This window comes from Canis aureus, chromosome 2 (genome assembly GCF_053574225.1).
Source record: "Canis aureus isolate CA01 chromosome 2, VMU_Caureus_v.1.0, whole genome shotgun sequence".
Classification (NCBI taxonomy): Eukaryota; Metazoa; Chordata; class Mammalia; order Carnivora; family Canidae; genus Canis; species Canis aureus.
In genome coordinates this window covers 47,819,272-47,839,100 of record NC_135612.1, presented here as the reverse complement: position 1 = coordinate 47,839,100, position 19,829 = coordinate 47,819,272, and the positions used below count along the sequence as shown (strand labels likewise).

General features: G+C 46.7%; 1 long non-coding RNA gene across 2 annotated transcripts in view; it reads left to right on the top strand.

Moving 5' to 3' along the window:
• Positions 1-19,829, top strand: part of LOC144297181 (uncharacterized) — a 187,193-nt gene that overhangs the window by 1,225 nt on the left and 166,139 nt on the right. Inside the window, exons 2-3 of one of the 2 annotated variants that reach the window (XR_013364261.1) lie at positions 999-1,290; positions 4,604-8,442. This is a non-coding gene — a long non-coding RNA (uncharacterized LOC144297181). Of the gene's footprint in view, positions 1-998; positions 1,291-4,603; positions 8,443-19,829 lie in introns of those variants that run through there. The other variant, XR_013364262.1, reaches the window with a different exon arrangement.

The following is a 19,829-nucleotide window of genomic DNA, read 5'->3' as shown; positions in this document are numbered from 1 at the left end:
GTCAGGAAGGATGTGCAATAAATAAATGCCTTCAAAACCGAAAAGACAGAGGAGCAAACAGAGGGTTAGTGTTATTGAAGTCACTCAAGTGTGATCAACAGGGTATTACGATTGTCAACTCTACAGAGACTTCAGCTCCCATGGATGTTCCATAGCAAAGGGAAGTGCTCAGCTGCATCACTGATTTTTCCAAGCAGGCATTTGGGAATGCTTGCAGACTCCTGAGCCCCTCCATGACCTCCTGGAGGATGTAGGAAGATGCAGAGTCCTAAGGGGAGGGCTTGTGAGGTGGGTCTCCTTGAAGAGGGTCAAGAAGAGGTATGGGAGGACGGAGCTCTCCCTGTCTCAAGCCTGGCTGGAAAGGGCAGACCTCAGAGAGACGGGTGGAAAGTTCATTCTCCCCTGGATCTGAGGACACTGAGGACTGAGTTCTGAGTCCCGTCCCTGGAATTGTGGGGTGCAGGAGTGATGGCAGCTGGACAGCAGTGCCCAGACAACGTGACTAGGCCCTTCTCCCCTAACAGGCCTTGGCCAGGAGGGTCACCAACCAGACAGGACCCGGAGGAGGAGGGAAAGGCTGGACAAGGGGAAGAGGAAAGAAGGATCGTGCTTCCCTTCCTTCCTCCAGCCAGTCCAGCACAGGCAGGTGGGACAGGTGGCTCCGGGGCTGCTTGCTGACACGCGATTGACCAAAGCAGGTCACGTTAGGGGCAGGGCCTAGTCGCTCGTCGGCGGGCCGCACGGCTCTAAGTGCTGGCGGAGCGGGTCTATCTAGGAGGAGGGCACCTGGAATCTGCATTTTTTAAAAAGCTTTTATTTATTTATTCATGAGAGACACAGAGAGAGGCGGAGGAGTAGGCCCTTCTCTGGAGGCTAAGGTGGGACTCGATCCCAGGACCCCAGGATCATGCCCTGAGCCCAAAGCAGATACTTCGCCCCGGAGCCACCCAGGTGTCCCGGAATTTGCATTTTGAATGCGCTCCTCTGGTGCTTCTTAGGTTCACTGGTTTGGGGTCCAGTGCCAAGAGCAAAGTCAAGATTCTCTCTCGGCACATTCAAGACTCTCTCTGGAGCATCGTTCAGTCTCCTTCCCTGCAAATTAGAGCTCAATTCTTGCTCGGACATCTTGGGATCATGAAATGAGATAACGTGCATGAAATGCAGCGCCCGCGCAGTCGGACGTGTGGAAGGTACTACGTGATGGCAGCACCTCCATGCTGGTCATGGTGCTTGCAGTGTGCACGGCTCCTGGAAACACCAGCTCACAGAGTCTGTGGAGTAGACCTGCCGGTAGGTACCATTTGTGTCCTGGACTTGCGGGGTAAGCCACTTATGCATGTTGCTTCCCCAGGTGTGATTCAGTGTGATCTCTGTATTCCTGTCTGCCGAGGCTCTCTGAACCCTGGGTTTCCCCTCTGCTGGGGCACTACCTGGCTCATAAGCAGAGGCTTTTCCCTCCGACACAGCTCCAACTTCCAAAGTCATGCTGAGTCCTTTTTTTTTTTTTAAGATTTTATTTTATTATTCATGAGACACACACACACACACACACACAGAGAGAGAGAGAGAGAGAGAGAGGCAGAGACATAGGCAGAGGGAGAAGCAGGCGTCCTGGGAGGAGCCTGATGCGGCACTCCATCCCAGGACCCCAGGATCACAACCTGAGCCAAAGGCAGATGCTCAACTGCTGAGCCACCCAGGTGCCCCTCATGCTGAGTTCTGAGCACAGAAAGGACTCCTCTGAGCCTCACACTCAGTATCCAGGATGAACTGATGATTTGTGGCTAATCTTCCTTTTCCCCCTGTCCTGAGCCCCTATTCGTGCCCTGTCCTCTTCTCCTCTGCTCTGGCATCCAGGAGGCTGACCCCTAAGGACCATCTAGCCATGTCGTTTTGCCTACTGGATTCCAGCTGGGTAGCTGTATGTGCTTGCTCAGGCCGCTGTTAACGACCCACCCAGACCAGAAGGCTTAGACCATGGAGTGATTTTCTCCCACAGTTCTGGAGGCTGGAGATCTGAGATCCAGGTGTCCACTGAGTGGGCATCTACACAGTGTCTCTTGTTGGCCTACAGATGCTGCCTCTGTCTTCTCTTGTCTTCACATGGCCCCGCCCCCAGCCCCACTTGTATTCCTGTGTACAAATCTCCTCTTGCTATCAGGACGCCAGTCCTATTGCACTAGGGCCCACCCTAATGAACCCAGTTACCTTAATTACCTCTTTTGGCCCATCTCCAGACACAGTCCATTCTGCTGTGGTGCGGGTTAAGACTTTTACATATAAATTTTGCGGGAGAGGGGGGTAGGGTACAACTCAGCCCCCAGCAGTAGCCAATAGGAGCCATGGGCTGAGAACTGAGGGAGCAGGAGGGGCCCAGCCTGCTCTCCTCCCCTTCTGCACTTGCACCCAATGGGCAAAGGGAGTGTCTCTTCCTCCTCTGCTCCCCTCCCCCCCCACAGATGATAAGAGCGCCCCTCAGCCTGTCATTGGTATTTGCCTCTGGGTGCCTCAGCATCCCCAGTTTCTTCCCTAAACCCTAGCAGCATCTCTGAAAACCTCCCTCAGTAGTCTCTTGATCTGATCTACCGAGTTGGATTCTGTTTTCTGCTGAAGTACTGATGAAGTGCAGTTTGTTCATTCCTGATTTTTTTTCAGGATTACTTGTCTTCTTATCCCAGGCACCCAGATACATCACTCCCCTCTAACAGAGGGATCGGAACCAATGATCTTGTGATGCTGTGACAAACGCAATCCTAAAGGAGAGAGATTTGTTTCCTTTTCTAGTGTGAAGGAGGGCTTCCTGGAGGTGGCACTGCAGCTATAAGGAGTGGGTGGGTGGGGGAGCAGAGCTTGATGAGTGAAAAAGAGCCAGAGCCAGGAGCTTTCAAAGCAAATGCAGCTCTGCCCTTCCTGTGTCCACGGTGTCACCATCCACATGGTCACTGGGCTAGAAGCCTTGGCATGATCGTCAACCCTCCCTCTCCCCTCCCATGCCTGGTGTGTCCCCAAGTCTTCTTCTGACAGGTTCCTCCCTGGTTGGTCCTCTCTTCTGTGTCTTCTCTACCACTTCTGCATGGTAGCTGGCCTGTGGGGAGGGGCTGGTGGGGGATCTTGTCTAGCCATTGCATGACCCAAGAAAATGCAAAGAGATGAACCTTTTATGGGTACCTACTTGATGCCTCGCACTATGCTAGGTGGTTTAAGTATATTATGTTTAATTTTCATAACCTTCCCAGGAGGTAAGGCTGGGGACTCAGGGGTTAAGTAACCATGTGGTTCCCTCTGCTTTGAAGGTGTCTTTGAACTTTGACAGGGGTGGGGGAGAAAAGGAGGGGCCGGTGTCCCCGCTGCCCCATCTCTGGGACTGGACTAGTGAGTTCCTGGGGCTGAGGCATTGCTCCACTGCTTAGAAACAGGGCTTCCACAAGGAGTGCCACACCGAGTTCTCCAGAGCCAGCTGGGGACAAAACCTTGCAGGAGGCACGGAAGGTCCGTGAACAGAGGTTTTATTTCCCTAGGCCACTCTAGGTGCATTTTCAACCAGTGAGCTCCAGCAGGGAGACCGGAGCAGACTATATACATAAACACATACATATATTTGTCCTCACTGCTGGTGAAATTGAGAATATTTTTAGTGGATTTGAAAGCTTGGGAGACAGATCTCGTTCTTCAGTGCCCTGCTCATAGCAGGCACTCAATAAGCCTTTGTTGAATGTTGCTGAACATTACTCATTGGTACAAACGATCCTTCGGTGAGTGCCCACATTAGGGCATTTGATGAAGATCTCAGCCTGCCTGACCGTAAAAAGTAATCTTTACGATGCCATAAAAAGGAACATGGACAATAGCTCGAATGTCATTCATGAACACGATAAATATTTCCCTGAAGTTCCTCTGCCCATCAGGAAACCGCATCACCTGCACTTCCAAAACCAGTGGCCCGTTTCAGCTCTGTGTAAAACGCCAGCTTTTTATGGGAGCTGATTGGGTTTGCAATTAACCAAAGTGCACAATAATTGTGTCCACCTAGATTGATTTACAGGGCAGAGAGTGTGCTTTAGAGAGTTATGGAAGGGATGGTGGGCCATCAGGATTTTAAGCACTACCAAATGCAGTCACTTTGGCTTTAGAATACCAGTGGCTGCATGGATTTACAAAAGGGACACATCTACGCTGGGAGGTGTGGTTCCTTTTCCATCAGTCAGCCTGGCTTGCGGAGTGCCAGGCCTGGTGCAGAGTTGAGGAGACAACAGAGGTCCTACCCTTGGGGGCCCACAGGAGTGGGAGCAAAGTGTCATCAAGGCTTTGAGAGAGGCATGCCCAAGTCACTAGCAGAGAATGTGGAGGTAGCAACAAAATGCATCTTGAGCAGGCAAGGAGATGGCCAGAAAGACCGAAAGGCTGATTGAGGGGTTGCTGCAGAAAGCCGGGTGCTGGGGGCTGGAGGAAGGGAGGCTGGACTTGCTGAGAGTGGACGGGTAGCCAGGCGCTAGCTCAGAGTCTCTGACTGTAAAGGATCCTGCAGGGCACCGTCACCATTGACTTGGGAACTCTGGTGGCTTGATCCCTCCTAATTCTGGGCATGATCCTTTCATTACTTTAGGGGAAGTCTGAGTTGCTGATGACCCATAGGACCAATGGCAGCCTGTGCACCGAAGTGTCCCTGCAAAGTCAGGCTCCGTGGCCACTAACCAGAGCCATCACTTCCCAGGCACACGCAAAGTCCAGCTTCCTCCCAGCTGCTTCAGCTTCCTGAACGATCTCACCGTTCTACTGTGAAGAACAGAGAGAGACAAAGTTGTGCCGATCTTCCTCGGGTCCTTTGCAATCGAGTGTCACCTGGGCGCATGTTACCCTGCCTGGAGAAGCCTGAGGGGCCTGCGGGGAGGAGGTCTTCAGGGCCAAGCAGAGTCTCTTCCTTTTGTGCTGGAAGGTGGCCAGGGTCTGGTGGAGAGTTGTTTGTTGAAGGCTTTGAGGCCTGGCCTGGGGCTCTTATTTTCCCATGTGCTGATAAAGGAAGGGGGCCCCTGGGCCTCTCCGGGTCAAGCTTCTGATGTGGCCCAGGGGCTACTCAGCAGGGCATGGTGACCCTAGCTTCACTTCACAGAGGAGTGTTCCCAGCACCACTGGGTTTGGGCTCCTGTCCAGGCATGGGCATACTGGGTGGCCCTGCTGCCCATCTCTGGGGAGGAGGGCAAGTTTGCCTCCCAAACTTTTCCAAAGGCTTCCACTGCCTTCCCCTTGCCCCCACCATGCGCCATCTATCCCCGTGACCCCAAGCGAGCTTTTTTGGGATACCATATCCTACAAGCATATCAGAGTGAATATTTTAAATACACCGCCTCAGGTATGTGAGTTTGAGGTGATCTGAAGCCCCCACTATTTGCTGATGATGCCAGCTATGGCCTTGCCCTCCTCAGCTGGATTTAGCATTCAACAGCCAGCTGTAGGCCAGCCTGGTAGGCAGGAATCCTGGAACACTGGTGTTGGACAGACCACTGAGGCCATCCATTCTTTGGAAGCAGGTAATATGGCTTAGTATAAGACAATGGACTGACAGCTGATCTGTGCTGGGCTGCCCCAGTGGGTAGAAAATGTTCTCAAATGGAACTGAAATCTGTCTCCCTGAGGTTAGAAATCAGTGACTCTTGTTGTGGCATCTGAGAAATCCCAGAACAAGTCCATCCTTTCTTCCATCATTACTATTATCATTTATAGCTTACATTGGTATGGAGTCGATGGTTATGAAGGATACCTCTGTACATATGTGCTAAGGGCCTAAGTAAGTCTTCCCTGGGTGAAACATCACAGCTTCCTCCACACATTCCTTAAATGGCAAACGTTTCCTTTCTATACGAACCGCAGAGTCAGTTTTCATCTCAAAATGTTCTGTTTATAAAAGTGATGTATGCTCATAACGGAAATTAGGAAAACACAGACAATAAAAAAAAAAAAAAAAGAAAAAAGAAAAGAAAAAATAGGACCAGTTTGTTGGGCACTTCTTTCAGGCAGACTCTGGGATTGTCTGGACCCGCAGTGGCCTTCAGATCCCTCTGAGTTACCGATAGTCAGCCTGGTTTCATACTTTAATGTCAAATTCAGTTTAAATCCTGCTGCTTTGCCTTCTTCGGGACAGACTCCACTGGGGACCTCTGGCTCTTGGACCTACTACTCTCCCCCAGTGTCCCCTCCATTTCGAGGCAGCTCGTTCAGTGCATTGGGATGAGGAGCAGAGAGAAGACAGCAATCTTCCTTCTGTCATTTTAGTCCCTGTGTCTCTTTTTCCACCTGGCTGTCAGCGCTCCCTCTCTGGCAGGCATGAGAATCTTGGGCACACAGAGGAGTTATTCTGGGGGAGCCTGGGGAGCCCCTGCCCTCTCGGGGTGCAGGAGGTGCCTGTGTCCTTGTTGTGGCAAATGGAAGAGTGTGTGCACCCTACCGTGTCTCCCCAGGAGCTGCCACTGTCTTTTGTTGTACGGTTGAATTCAACGTGCTAATATTGAATTAGGGTTTAATTAGAGTCTTTGTGTCTTTATTTCTTACTGAAATTAATCCATTCACTTTGCCGCTATATCCCTTTTCTTTTTTTAAAGGTTTTGTTCTTAAGGCTGTGCTAGACTTATAAAATAAATTGGATTGTTTTCCATCTTTTTCTGTACTTTGGAACCCTTTACATAACGTGAGAATTATCTGTTCCATGAGCATTTGAAAGAACACCCTGTGACAAAAGTCTGACCCCAAAGCCTTTTAGGGGGAGGCAGTTTCTTTGAAATTGATTTGGTTTCTTCCATGCTTTTTGGTCATTGCAGATTTTTTTAAAACTTCTTTTTGAGACAAATTTAGTAATTTGTGTTTTCTCAGAAAATGATTCATTTTACTTAAGAGACTTTCAAATACATTAGCACGAAGTTGTACCACTGTATTCTCTTACAGCCAAAAAAACCTTCCTTCATATCTGTTATGACATCGTATTTCCCAGTCCCCTGTTTTGTGTATGATCTCTCTCACTCTTTTCTTTCTTTTTCAATCTGTATTAAGGTTTTCAGACATTTCTCTATTGAAATGCATGTTTGTAAAAGCTGGTCTTAGAATTTTTAATCATTTCTGCTGGCTGTTAATTTCCTTGATTTCTGCTTTATCTTTATCATACCCTCTCATCTACTCTCCTTGGACTTAGAAGTTCTCAAATTGAATGTTAAGTTTCTGTATTATTTTAATTAATGGAAACATTGAAATCTGTGGCTTTATTCTGACTACAATCTTGTTCCTTTCAATTGTCCCTGGCTTTCAGCCGCAAAGCTTGCACAGTCTTGTAGATTTTCCCCAGACTCAGCTAAGCCATTCCCCCTTCCCAGACTACCAGCAGGCCCTCACTCTTGAATCTGCATCATTTTAATGACCAGCTTTGGGTGGCTACTGCGGCACCTGGTAGGTGGCCTTGGGTGTACGTGAACTGCCTCTGCTGCCTCTACTTCTCCAGTTGGCTCCTCCTGCAAGGAGCATACTTTCACTTTCACTGTCCCGGATTCTGTAGCAATACTGGGTGGAACTAAATTCTCAGAAGGTGGCACACACTCTAGAAAATCCCATTGTGAGATGGAAATAGCATTTCCAATTAATGCCCCAGCCTGGCTTTAACCATTGCACAGACTGTTGCTAATGACCTAACTATATGACCAGGCACCCAGACATCTGGGATTAGACCATTACGATCATCACCCAATGGAGGCAATTGCCTATGGAAATGAATGCAAGGAACTGATCACAAACTTTATCTTTATGTTACTCATGTACACATTACACGTTACTCAGGTATGTGAAACAACTAACTGTACCCAGAGCTTCAGCATGTGAGACTACCGCCTCTACTCTAGCCCCCTGGATCCATGCTGGAATCCACTGGGGGAACAGAGCCCTCATCATGGACTGGGATGCTGAAGGAGAGGCCAGTGTTCCCCACAGAGGGGGCTTAGATGTCAACTTTGCCAGCATCTCTAGTGACAACTTCCAAGAGCCTGCTTGTCCGACTGACTCTGGCAACTGCATACACCCCCTTTCTTTCAAACAGGACACATTTAAAGAAGAACCATGCCCTTTTTGCTTTACTTTCTTTACCTACTTTGGCCTCAGGAGATAGATGGTAATTTATGTTATGTCATCTGAGGGTTCATATTGCTCAGATTCAGGACATCCGAATAGACATGAACTTGAAACTGACTTTGCCTTGGGTGATTCTGCAGTCCCCTCCCCAGTCCCTAAGATCACTTACTATGACAAAAGGTGGCACCTGGATCCTTATAGACTTTATCACTAGGAAGAAAGGAGAAACTGTCTGGCTCATCCCCTGAGCTAAGGAAGAGAGAACTTGATTAGAAAGATATGAGCATATTGTCCTGGGGAATTGTGTGAAGGGCTAATGGGGATCTATGAATAATTCTTGTTTTCCAGGCATGGATATGCACTGCCCCAAATGGCTTTGCCCCAGGCAAAGACTCAATGCCATCTGCTCATTAGTATGGCTATGTCCACCCTCCGTCTGACATCACTAAAGAAGCCACTAATCCGGGTGTCAGCCAGAGCCTATGGAGGAGCATGTAGTTAATAAATCTCCAAAAGCCCAGGAGTGGACAGAAGGGAGACATGTCTGCACAGCGGGAGACTCATTTCCTCATTTCCCTTTTGGCTGCATAGCCCGCTTGCTTTAGCAATGGCAGAAGCGCTGGAGCCAGCCTCTGAATTTCGGGTACTGTCTGCTTTCTCTTGCCACATAGTTCCCAAAGTACCTACCTGTAGCTGCCCATGGCCCCATGAATATGGGGAGCATGTGGGAGGGGTTTCTTTCCTCCTGGAGCTGTGGTCTTGGGACATGCAGTCTTCCCTTGATTGACCCAGGCTGGGGAGACAGTTTGTGGGATCCCCTGTGCTCCACCACTTCTCCTGTTCCTAAATTCCCCCCAAAGAACCCCATGTGATATCTGCACCACATGGTGCTAGTGTGCGTTGTTTGATTGTTGCTGCCACCCCTGCATACTGATTCTACTCTCGTCGCTGCCTTTCTGGGACTGTGAGGTTCAGTCTTGAATGGGTATATAATCTCTCACAGCAACAGCTCACAATTTACCATGCTTCTTGGAGCTTTATATGTATTAAGTCACTTAAGCAGATGGTTACAATTTTCTTTTCTCTGCATTTCCTTTCTTTTCTTCCTTTTTTTTTTTTTTTTCCTGTTTTTAAAGGACACAGAAGCACAGAGAGGTTAATTGTCCAAGGTCACACAGCTATAAGTGGGGAGGTCAGAATTTAAACTCAGGCTGTCTGCCTCTTCTAGAGCTTATGCTATTAGACTTTGTGCTGTTGATTTGCAGGTGGGCCGGAGGGAGGGTTTTGGGGGTAAAAACACAGTATTTTGGTTATCTTTGAAAACAGCACCCCAGAATCCAAGATTGTTGTTCTGTTTTCTGATCCCTAGGAAAGATCTCCTTACCTTATCTTAATCCACAAACTGCTTCTAGTGCAGGACAAAGTCCTCTGCCTGCCACCGATTGGGTCCCCAAGACACCCCCAACACACACTTCTTTCAAGATTTTAGTAGCAGGTCTGCTGTGCATTCCAGGCTCTTAGTGGTGCTATGGTTTCTGGATATTTTGTTGGCTTGTTTGCTTTTCTGTGGGTTCCTAGATACATAAGTGGTAAGTGGGGTGGGGCAGCTCCTGCAGATAGCACTGTTGCGTCCCTCCTGGGAGGCTGCTGAGCTGTAGGCTCTGTATTCACGTGGACTCCTTGCAGCTTGGCTCTGGCTAATGGATGCATCCCATGAGATGTGGAAGGAGAGGTTGACAGCATGATGCGTAGGCTGTGTTTGCACTTGCTTCTTCCTCATCGTGGAGGTGTTGGGCTTTCAATGATAGCCGCAGCAGAGGTCCCGGGGTCTAGCAGGTACATGGGAGCCCGAGTGGGGTGTGAGGTGGCCCTGGTGCCAGCAGCTGAGACAGTGGCCTCCTCCTTACCCGGCTTCTTAGTCATGACTGGGGCAGCGGCTGCTTGTCCGGAATGGTTCCTGGAAGCTCAGCCCTGGGCCTGCTCCTCCAGCCCCACCACCAGTTTCATAAGGACCCAACTCCTTTTCCATGTCAACTAGGTAGAGTGTGTCATGTTTTCTGCAACTTGTTGCTGATATATCATGATGGATCTGTTTGTTTTTAAACACTATTGGTTCAGACTGAGCACACGAGGAGCTAAAGCCCTCATATTTCTTTTCCCATGAGTATTCTCAGCATAGGGACCCTCTGTTCTGGGTGTGTTGTGATCAATATAACTCCCTTCCACTGGGCCCATCAACCCAGCGGCTGAGGTTCTCTTGAGTCCCCGTCTCTATGGGAAGCCTGCCACCTGCACTATTTTCACTGCCCAGGCCTTGTCCTGTCGCTCCATGATGCTGTCTCCCACTAGATTTCTGCAAGGATTTTCTTGGCTTGTTCTCCGCTCTTGGGCAGGAACAACTTAATCCCTCTAATACTGTGTTCACCATGGGACCCCGTTGGTATGTCTTTTCTCTTTGTCTCTCAAGTGACCTTGGAGAGACTCTTCCCTTCCTTTGGAGATTCACATGCACCCTCTTTCTCCAGAGGCTGCCCTGCAGAGCCTTGCTGATGCCAAGTGGACAGGACCTCGAATTATAGTTCTGTTTGCATTTTCCCTCAAAATTCTTTTTGGAAAAAGGTGAATTTTCTAACCCTGAGACCTGTGTGTGTGTGTGTGTGTGTGTGTGTGTGAAGTTTCACTATCATCATATAATTTTTCACACTGCAACTTATGATCCTTAAATAGGATATAAAATTGATTTAGCCTGTTGAACTGACATTGAATATAGAGTTCATTAGAAATAAGAAGAGTAAGTATTGTCTTGAGTATCTTTTGCTTTAGTTTTACTTGTGCATATGTGTAGTGTTCAGGGTTCCACCAGAGAAAGAGAACCAGTAGGAAATAGATCTAATTAGAGTCTATATCTGTATTTATGTGTAGAATATTTATACACACACAGATCTGGGTGCATGAATATATATGTATATATTATCTACAGATCTGTATATATGAGACAGAGAGAGAGAGAGAGAGAGAGAGAATGAAGGCTTTATTGGGAGGAATTTGTTTACGTGACTGTGGGGGCTGCCTAGGCAGATCCGTAGCACAGACCTGGAGGAAGAGTTGGCCAGACCTCTCAGGTCTTAAGCTGAAGCCTCTGTCTACAGGCGGAATTTTTTCTACTTTAGGTAAGCTTCAGCTCTGCTCGTAGAACCTTTCAACTGATCAGACCAGGCCCACGCAGATTATCTAAAATAGTCTGCCTTATTTAAAGTAAACTGATTATGGGCACCTGGGTGGCTCAGTCAGTTGGGCATCTGCCTTCAGCTCAGGTCATAATCTCAGGGTCCTGGGATCGAGTCCTGCACTGGGCTCCCTGCTCCATGGTGAGCCTGCTTCTCCCTCTGTCTCTGCCTCCCTCTTCCTCTCTGTCTCTCATGAATAAATAAAATCATTAAAAAATGATAAAGTAAACTGATTATAGTCTTTAATTACATCTCCAGAATGCATTCATGGCAATACTTAGCTTTGTGTTTGAATCTCTGGGGACTGTAGCCTAGACATATTGACGCATCAAAATGACCATCAGAATAAGTGTGAGTATATACTGGATGGTGATTAAAAGTGAATTTCTTGGTGTAAAACATAATTTGAAGATGCAGGGGGAAAATCATCACCTTCTCCCCCAAAGACAGAGGGCAGATACATTCAGATCTGCCCCCTTCCCTCTGTCACACACTCCAGGACTTTCAAGCCTTGGGAGAGAAGCACGTGGGCTGATGTTTATTTCAGCTGTGCTGGTCATGTCGGCCTACCCCTGAGGGCACGAGGTCAGCCACATGGAGTGAGGGCACCTGACACACAGGGAACTGCCTCCCTGGACTGTGGGCAAAGTGGAACTCAGTGAACACTCACATCCGAGCTCTAGGAAGGAGCCAAAGTGTGGTCGGTGCATGAAAGGAAAAATCTGATTCCTGTGTGTTCAGGGTGGATCCTGAAGTCCCAAGATTCTTAGTCTTGTAGAAGGAAATCGATGAGTAGTCCCTGGGTGGGGAAGTTTGCAGTCACACAAAACTTGCCAATCCTGGTATGTCAGAAAGGGAAGCATCACTAGGGAAGCAATTTGGGCACGATATCTATAGGATTGCTTCCCTTCCTGTGGTTTCTCATCTCCCCTGAGTTGTTTTATAAAGGAACAGCTTATTCATAGCTCCCAAGCCGAAGATACTTCTAAGGAAGGAATATATGACATCATGGATAAACACAGAAGTCCTAAGTTGTTAATGTATATAGTAGGAAAGGATCACAAGCAGGGGCTCTTTCGATTGTGTGTCTTCCTTAGGGACCAGTTCATCCTTCCGTAGCATCGGTGGCCAGGCAGCAGGCAAGGCGCCAGGGCCACGTGGCTGCCCGGGACCAGCCTGCCAATGTCCCACGAGGAGGCAGACAGGGAGGCAGAATCACAGCACAGTGCAGCCCTGAGCTCTGGGGAGGCGGGCACATGCTCAGGACGGAGGTGGCCCACGCCGGGCAGTGAGGGCGGGACACAGCGAACACCTGCCCGGGCCAGGCACTGTACTAGGTGCTGCCGGGGATTGAGTGGCAAGTAGGACAGAGATAAAGCTTAAGGTCCAGGTGGGGAGATGCTATGAGGCACCCAACTGATGGAAAGTGGCCCTGGTGCAGTCACACCCTCCCATGAGGCCATGCTTCGTGTCTAGCATGAGCCATCATGCCGAGGTTCCTAGTGTCACCTCGAATTCCCATTCTCTAGGGACCTACCAGTGCCCCCCAGACACTACCCTGATTAGGATCTTATCCGAGGGAGTAACAGTCCCCAGGTAACGTCTCCTGGTTAGGGACATTCCTCAGGTTTTCTTTGACAGTTGGTTCCTCAGGGTCCATGGGTTTAATTGATGAAGTTTGTGTGAACGAACCATTTCTGTGGGTTTTAGAAACACACCACTGATCTTTCTCTTCTTTGTCTCTCCAAAGAGCTTTCTTGGCCTATTGCATCTGAATACTTATTAGATTTTGCTTCTCAATCCTCCCTGCCCCCTGCCCCCCAACTGTCCTATTTATAACTTTCAGCTGTTGGCAGGTCTGCAGTGCTGGGCCTCTGGGGAGACATACGTAGGCCCAGATGCCTGTGAATTGTCTGGGAACACGGGTTGGGATGATGTAGACACCCAGGCCAGTCTTTTCTCTCAGAATTTATGGTGAAAACTTGGATTTGAGAGCCAGGGGTCTGTGATGGACAACAGTCCTGTGTCTGTAATGCAGGGAGGTGGGGAAGGCACATTCCATTTGTGCTGGAACTGGCTGAAAGCAGCTTTTCGACTCACCAGTTAGTCACTAACTTTCTAGCAAAAATTAGAGATCGTGGTTTCGGTTACAAGTTGCCTTAGCGAAAGCGACTTTGTTTTTTGAAATGCGAAGTGGGATGTTTGGGACAACATTTGAATAAGCGTTTTGGGCAAGAGTGTTTTCTGGACAGAAGATGGAATCAAAATTGGGTCATTTTGTGGCATGTAAACGGGTTGGTGAGAAATGTGCTTGGGCTGGGGGAGAGGGGAACAGTTAGCTTAGGGGAAGGGGAAACAGATGGATGTTTTGGGCTGGGTTTAGGTTTAAATCATCCACACTAGGCTGGCCTTGATTAGAGCATAAACACAGTAGTCTCCCCTGACCCCTGGTTTGCTTTCCATGTTCAGTCACCCGAGGTCAGGTGTGGTCTGGAAGCAGATGACCCGCCTTCTGACGTCAGAAGGTCACTAGTAGCCTAACCCTATGTCCCATTGCCTACGTCACTGTCCTCACTTCATCTCGCCATGTGGGCATTTTATTACCTCCCATCAGCCCAACAAGAAGAAGGGGGGGGGGAGTGCAGGGCAGTAAGATTTTTGAAAGAGAGAGAGAAAAGGCAGTATTCACATAACTTTTATTACAGTACATGGTTATGTTTGTTCTATTTTATTTTCCACTGTTGTTGTTAATCTCTTCCTGTGCCTAATTTATAAATTAAACTTTATGAAAGGTATGTATGTATAGGAAAAACATAGTGTCTATGGGGTTCATAGCATCCATGGTTTCAGGCACCCCCTAGGGGTCTTGGAACATGGCCCCTGCAGATAAGGGGGGTGCTACTGTAATTCCAGCGTGACTTCTGATTTGTTCCCAGGCATTCAGAAAGCTACCTGCTCATTGTCAAGGCCCAAAATAAACACCCTTTGAAGGGCACCTGGGTGGCTCAGTGGTTGAGTGTCTGCCTTTGGCTCAGGTTGTGTGGTCCCGGGGTCATGGGATCAAGTCCCGCATTGGGCTCCCCACAGGGAACCTGCTTCTCCCTCTGCCTGTGTCTCTGTGTCGCTCATGAATAAATAAATAAAATATTTAAAAAAATAAGCACCCTTTGAGGACTTGTCTCCAAAAGTCTGATTTCCCTCATCTGAAAAGGTGCTGGTAAAATCCTTCAAGTGTTTCATTCACAGTTCTAGCTGACAAGTCAATGTGAATCATGATTCTTTTTTTTGGACAATGAATGAAAAGATTCTAAGCAGCATTATTATCCTAACTTTGGGAATTTTTTTTTTTAAATTTCTGTTCTTGGGATTTATACTCAGGTTTGTTTTTTTTTGTTTTGTTTTTTTTGTTTTTGTTTTTTTCATTCCACAGAGTCTCAGATTGAAACATGTGTTTCTGATGCTCAGTATCTTGGCCCGTGAGGAGCCCACAGGGAAGCCTTTCTCCCCCAGATTTGTCTTTGGCTTTAGCACGTCAAAGCTAGTTGCTGTCAAAATCAGCAAAACCCCAGACCTCCAGTCTGGGAGAGCGGGGTGCGGAGTGTCGACTCATTTGGTGGGGAGCCCATGCACTACAGAGCAGCTTTAGTTCATAGATGGACCCGGGCAAAGTGGCTGAAGGTCAAAATATTGTATCCCAAAAGCCTTGTCAAAATGGACCTGTGTTTACTGGAAAGGGAGAAGCGGCAAAGTTTTATCTGCAATGGTATAGGGTCCCTGATGTGAACAAGAAAAGCATTTATTACTCCCTCTTTAGTGCTCTTTATTCATACAGCTTGGGTGAGTTTTCAACCCAGAGAGTCACAGCTAGTTTTTCTCTTCTGCTGGCTAATACTAGCCCCCAGAGTTCAGGGTGTATGTTTTAGGCCAATCCTCAGTTCCTAGCTGGTGAGTGAGGAATAGTTGACATTGACAGATGGTTGTTGAATGACTGAGTGAGTACATACATGATGGTTAATTTTATGTGCCAACTTGACGGGGATAAGGGATACCCAGATATCTTTTTTTAAAATTTTTATTTATTTATGAGATGCCCAGATATCTGGTAAGACATTTCTGGGTATGTTTGTGAGGGTGTTTCCAGAAGTGATTAGCATTAGTATCAGTAGAGTGAAGAAGATCACTATCACCAATGTAGGTGGGCATCATCCAATCCTTTGAAGACCTAAACAGAACAAAAAGGTGGAGGAAGGGTGAGTTTGCTCTCTCTACTCAGGCTAGGTCATCCATCTTCTCTTGCCCTTAGACATTGGTACTCTTGATTCTCTGACCTTCAGATTTGGGCTGAGTCTCATGCTATCTCTTCCCATCCCTTATTCCTGGGCATTTGGACTTGAACTTACACCATTGCTTCTTCCAGTTCTTAGGACTTTTGATTCTGACTGAAGTATACCACTAGCTTTCCTGGTTCTCCAGCTTGCAGATGGTAGATGATGGACCTTCTCAGCCTTCATAATGGCATGAACCAATTCCTATAATAAATATCCATTTGTCTATCCAATTAGTTGTGTTTCTCTGGAGAACTCAAATGGAGAGTCAATGATCTATCCCTGACCTGTGGGCCAAGGTCACTTTCATGCAGTTTTTCTCCCTTGGGACTTATCACAAACCAGAGAGGTTCTAAGTGGGCCAGGCTTCAAGGTGCCAAGGGCACAGACATGGGGGTTTCTAGGAGTGCACTGAGCGACATGTGCACTTCATCTTGACTTCATTAGTAAAAGGAGCTCATAGAAGATGATTTCACCAAATCCTAATACAGTGAGTTCTCTAAAGAGCTCATTAGCCATTTAATTTCTTTTTATAATATTCTTGTGAAGCAGAGAGAGAGAGAGAGAGAGAGAGAGGGAGGGAAATTATCCATCTATGCCCCGCAGTGGTGTATATGAGACAGTGGTGTTTGGCAAACCAGACAGGCAACCCTACCAGGCCAGCCTTCTCTTTCCATGGCAATCATGTTGCAATGCCTTGTCTACTCTGCTGAAATGAAATTCATAGTCTGTATTACCTATTTACCCGGATAATTAAAAAATATGGCTTTCACTGCCACCTGAAGGAGAAATAATGAGAAATATTTATAGGAGAATATTTTGTATTCAACAATGAAGTACAAAAGTTGCAGGAGACTGTAGCTTGTTTGTTTGAAATATAAGATAATATCCAACTAAATAATTTAGAAACTTTAATAATATTTGACCTTTTGAAGTAAGGGGTTAATATGTGTATTTGTGGACTTTCATAGGATTACTGTGAGTGTGGTTACTTCAGACTGTGGACCTGTTTCAAGTGTGTTTCCTGGTCATGGAGCTGCTGTGAATGGTGTTGCCAGAGGTGATAGCATTTTTCTAAAACATTTTAATGTTTTGGGATGCCTGGTGGCTCAGTGGTTGAACATCTGCCTTTGTTTGGCTCAGGTCATGATCCTGGGGTCCTGGGATCGAGTCCCGCATTGGGCTCCCCACGGGGAGCTTGCTTTTCCCTCTGCCTTTGTCTCTGCCTCTCTCATGAATAAATAAATAAAATCTTCTTAAAAAATAAAACATTTTTACGTCTTAACATTTTAGGTTGAAACATTTTAACATTTTCTAAAAAGTCTTAAAACACTTTTTATTTTTGGAAAACTGTCTAAAAAATGACCTTGTTTTTATATCTAAACTGGAGTTAGATTTTGTTTTAGACTTTTTAAATTTTTAAAAGATTTTATTGATTTATGAGAGACACAGAAAGAGAGAGAGAGAGAGAGGCAGAGACACAGGCAGAGAGAGAAGCAGGCTCCATGCAGGGAGCTTGATGTGGGACTTGATCCTGGGACTCCAGGATCACACCCTGGGCTGAAGGCGGCACTAAATTGCTGAGCCACCCAGGCTGCCCATAGACTTTAAAAATTTTTAAAAAAGCCATCTCTACACTTTGCATGCGGCTCACACTCACAACCCCAAGATCAAGAGTCACACGCTCCACTGACTGAGCCAGCCAGGTGCCTCTAAACTGGAGTTAGGTTTTAAGTTCAGATATTTTAAGTAGATTTTTTACTCACACAAATATCCATAAGTACATTTGAAAGTTGTGCAAAAACAGTCCCTGCACTGAAATCTTTAACATCTCAGTCTCCTGGCCACTAAATCATGGATGATAGAAAACCTCCCGCATTTCTAGCTCATCCCCTGGTAGGATTGTCTCCCCTGTTGAGAATATTTACTCTGGATGGGCACACAAAATGGTCTAGATTATGGATTCAGGATCATCTGGAAAAGAAAGCAATAAAATCTCCTGGTGAGAGAAAGTAGATGAAAAGGATGAAGAATGAACAAGCAGCAAATTGTGACGATTTTGATTGATGCACCATTATCAATTAGAATGCTTTGGGGGTACAAGCAAAAAAATTCACCTAGAGTCAGGATAAGCAATAAGGAAATGCATTAGCACATAGTAGGGGACACAGAAAGCAAAGTATTGACACCTGTGTGGTCGGCATATAGACTCTGGAGCCGGACTACCTGGGTTTGCACCCAGAGCCAGGATTCATTTAGCTAGTTGTACTGCCTTTGGCAAGTTTCCTGACTTTTCTCTTTTCTGTCATCTGTAAAACGGGCTCGGAATTGTAACTGCCTCATCAGGTTAAGTGAGTTCATATAGGTAAGAGTGCAGAATAGGTCTTGCTATCTGGTGCTATTATTTTTATATTATAATCAGCAGCAGCATCAAAGACAGTTGGCTTATTTAGAATCACTTTGATTTTAGCCTGGTAAGACCCAGAGCAGAATCCACCCCTAGTATATACCTAAAGTGAGACATAATACAGTGGTCTTCTAAGTTGCTAGATTTGCGGCAATTTGTTACACAGTGATAGGAAATGAATATAGATGTTTTCATGCTAAGGCTGTTCCTCAGGCGCTTGTAAGAGGGCTGCCAGGAGTTACAGGTGCCAAACGCACATCCAGGGGGAGAAAGAGTGACCCCTTTACTCTCTGATCTCCCTTAAGGACAAGAACACTTCCCCGGAAGTCCCCCCAAAACATCTTCTCTCCCAGCTCAGGGAAAGAGTTGAGTACATGTGCTTGCCCCTGAGCCAGCTGCCAGTGACAGGATGGGTCAGAGAAGATGACAAACCAAGACAAACAAATGGAAACAAACCAAGGTTTGTTATACAGTGTCAAGTCTTCAAATGAGACAACTAAAAATATACTTGAAATAAAAACCTTTTCTGTCTTTTTTTTTTCTGGAATTAATGCTATCCAAAAATAAACTCAGAAACATCGGGAAAAAAAAAGAAATAAAAAAAAATTGGCAGTGAAGTGATAAGATGAAAAACTGTCAGATATTTAAACCTCCTTGTGCATTCCCACATTCCCATTAGTGGTCCACTTTCCGGGCATACACAATGTACCCAAATCCCATGAAATATGGATCTTTGGATTTAATGGATGCTTAAGATGTTGAAGAAGGTCTGACAAAAACAGCTGCTTTGGGGGGGAGATCAGGGAGTAGGGGGAGAGATCAGGTTCCTGGCCAATTTTGTGTACGTGGCATTCTGAGGCACTTAGGAGATATTGAGGCAAAAATGTTCAGTGCACAGTTGGAAATATGAGTTATAAACTCAGTGGTGAATGTCAGAGATAGACTTGGAATCCCTATAGGGCTCTCTTTTCAGAGAGATTCTTTTTTGTGTGTGTGCTGACCCCCAGCTATGTCTGGGTTGGGGTATTGGCAGCTCTTGGGTAAAAGTACATCCTTTGTTTGAAAGGTTGCATAAAACAGATTCAAGATATCTTTTAGAAGTCATATATGTACCCAGGGTAAGGATATCCAATAATTTTGCAACAGCTAACATTTTTCTCTATTTCATACCTACCTTCAGGCCTGTGAACCAGTATTTTGTTTCTCACTGAGAGGAAGGTTTTGTTTCTAATAGAACAGGACAAAGTAGGTGCGGCTTGCAGATGATTCATGATATCTGTGTGCATCGTGTCTCGATCAGATTCCTGGCAAGGGGCATATGGCATATACCAAAAGGATGATTGGCAAGCTTTAGTGGAAGGAGTATTTAAGTGTGAGCAGTGCTGAGAGGAACCAGTTGGGAATGGTAAAGTACTCTGGGGTTGGCGGCAGCAGAAAGCTTTTAGCACCCAGAGGACATGGGTACCGGGACTAGAGTTCTAGCTGTAGGACACATGCAGGGTGCCGGACGGCAAATGCTCTGCTCTGACTTCTCTGATCTTTGACCTCTACTCTTAAGAAGATGTCCTTCGGAGTGATGCCATCTGCAGAGACCAGGCCCTGGGTATAGCACAGAAGGTGGATAGTGGGTTTGGAAGGGCCAGTGAAGACTGTCCAGCATAGTTTGTGCAAAACACATCTGTGCATACTCTTCTTTATGATTTTTTGACACAAAGACATTTATGGACTTTCTGTCTGTTCTCTATCTATCTATCTATCTATCTATCATCT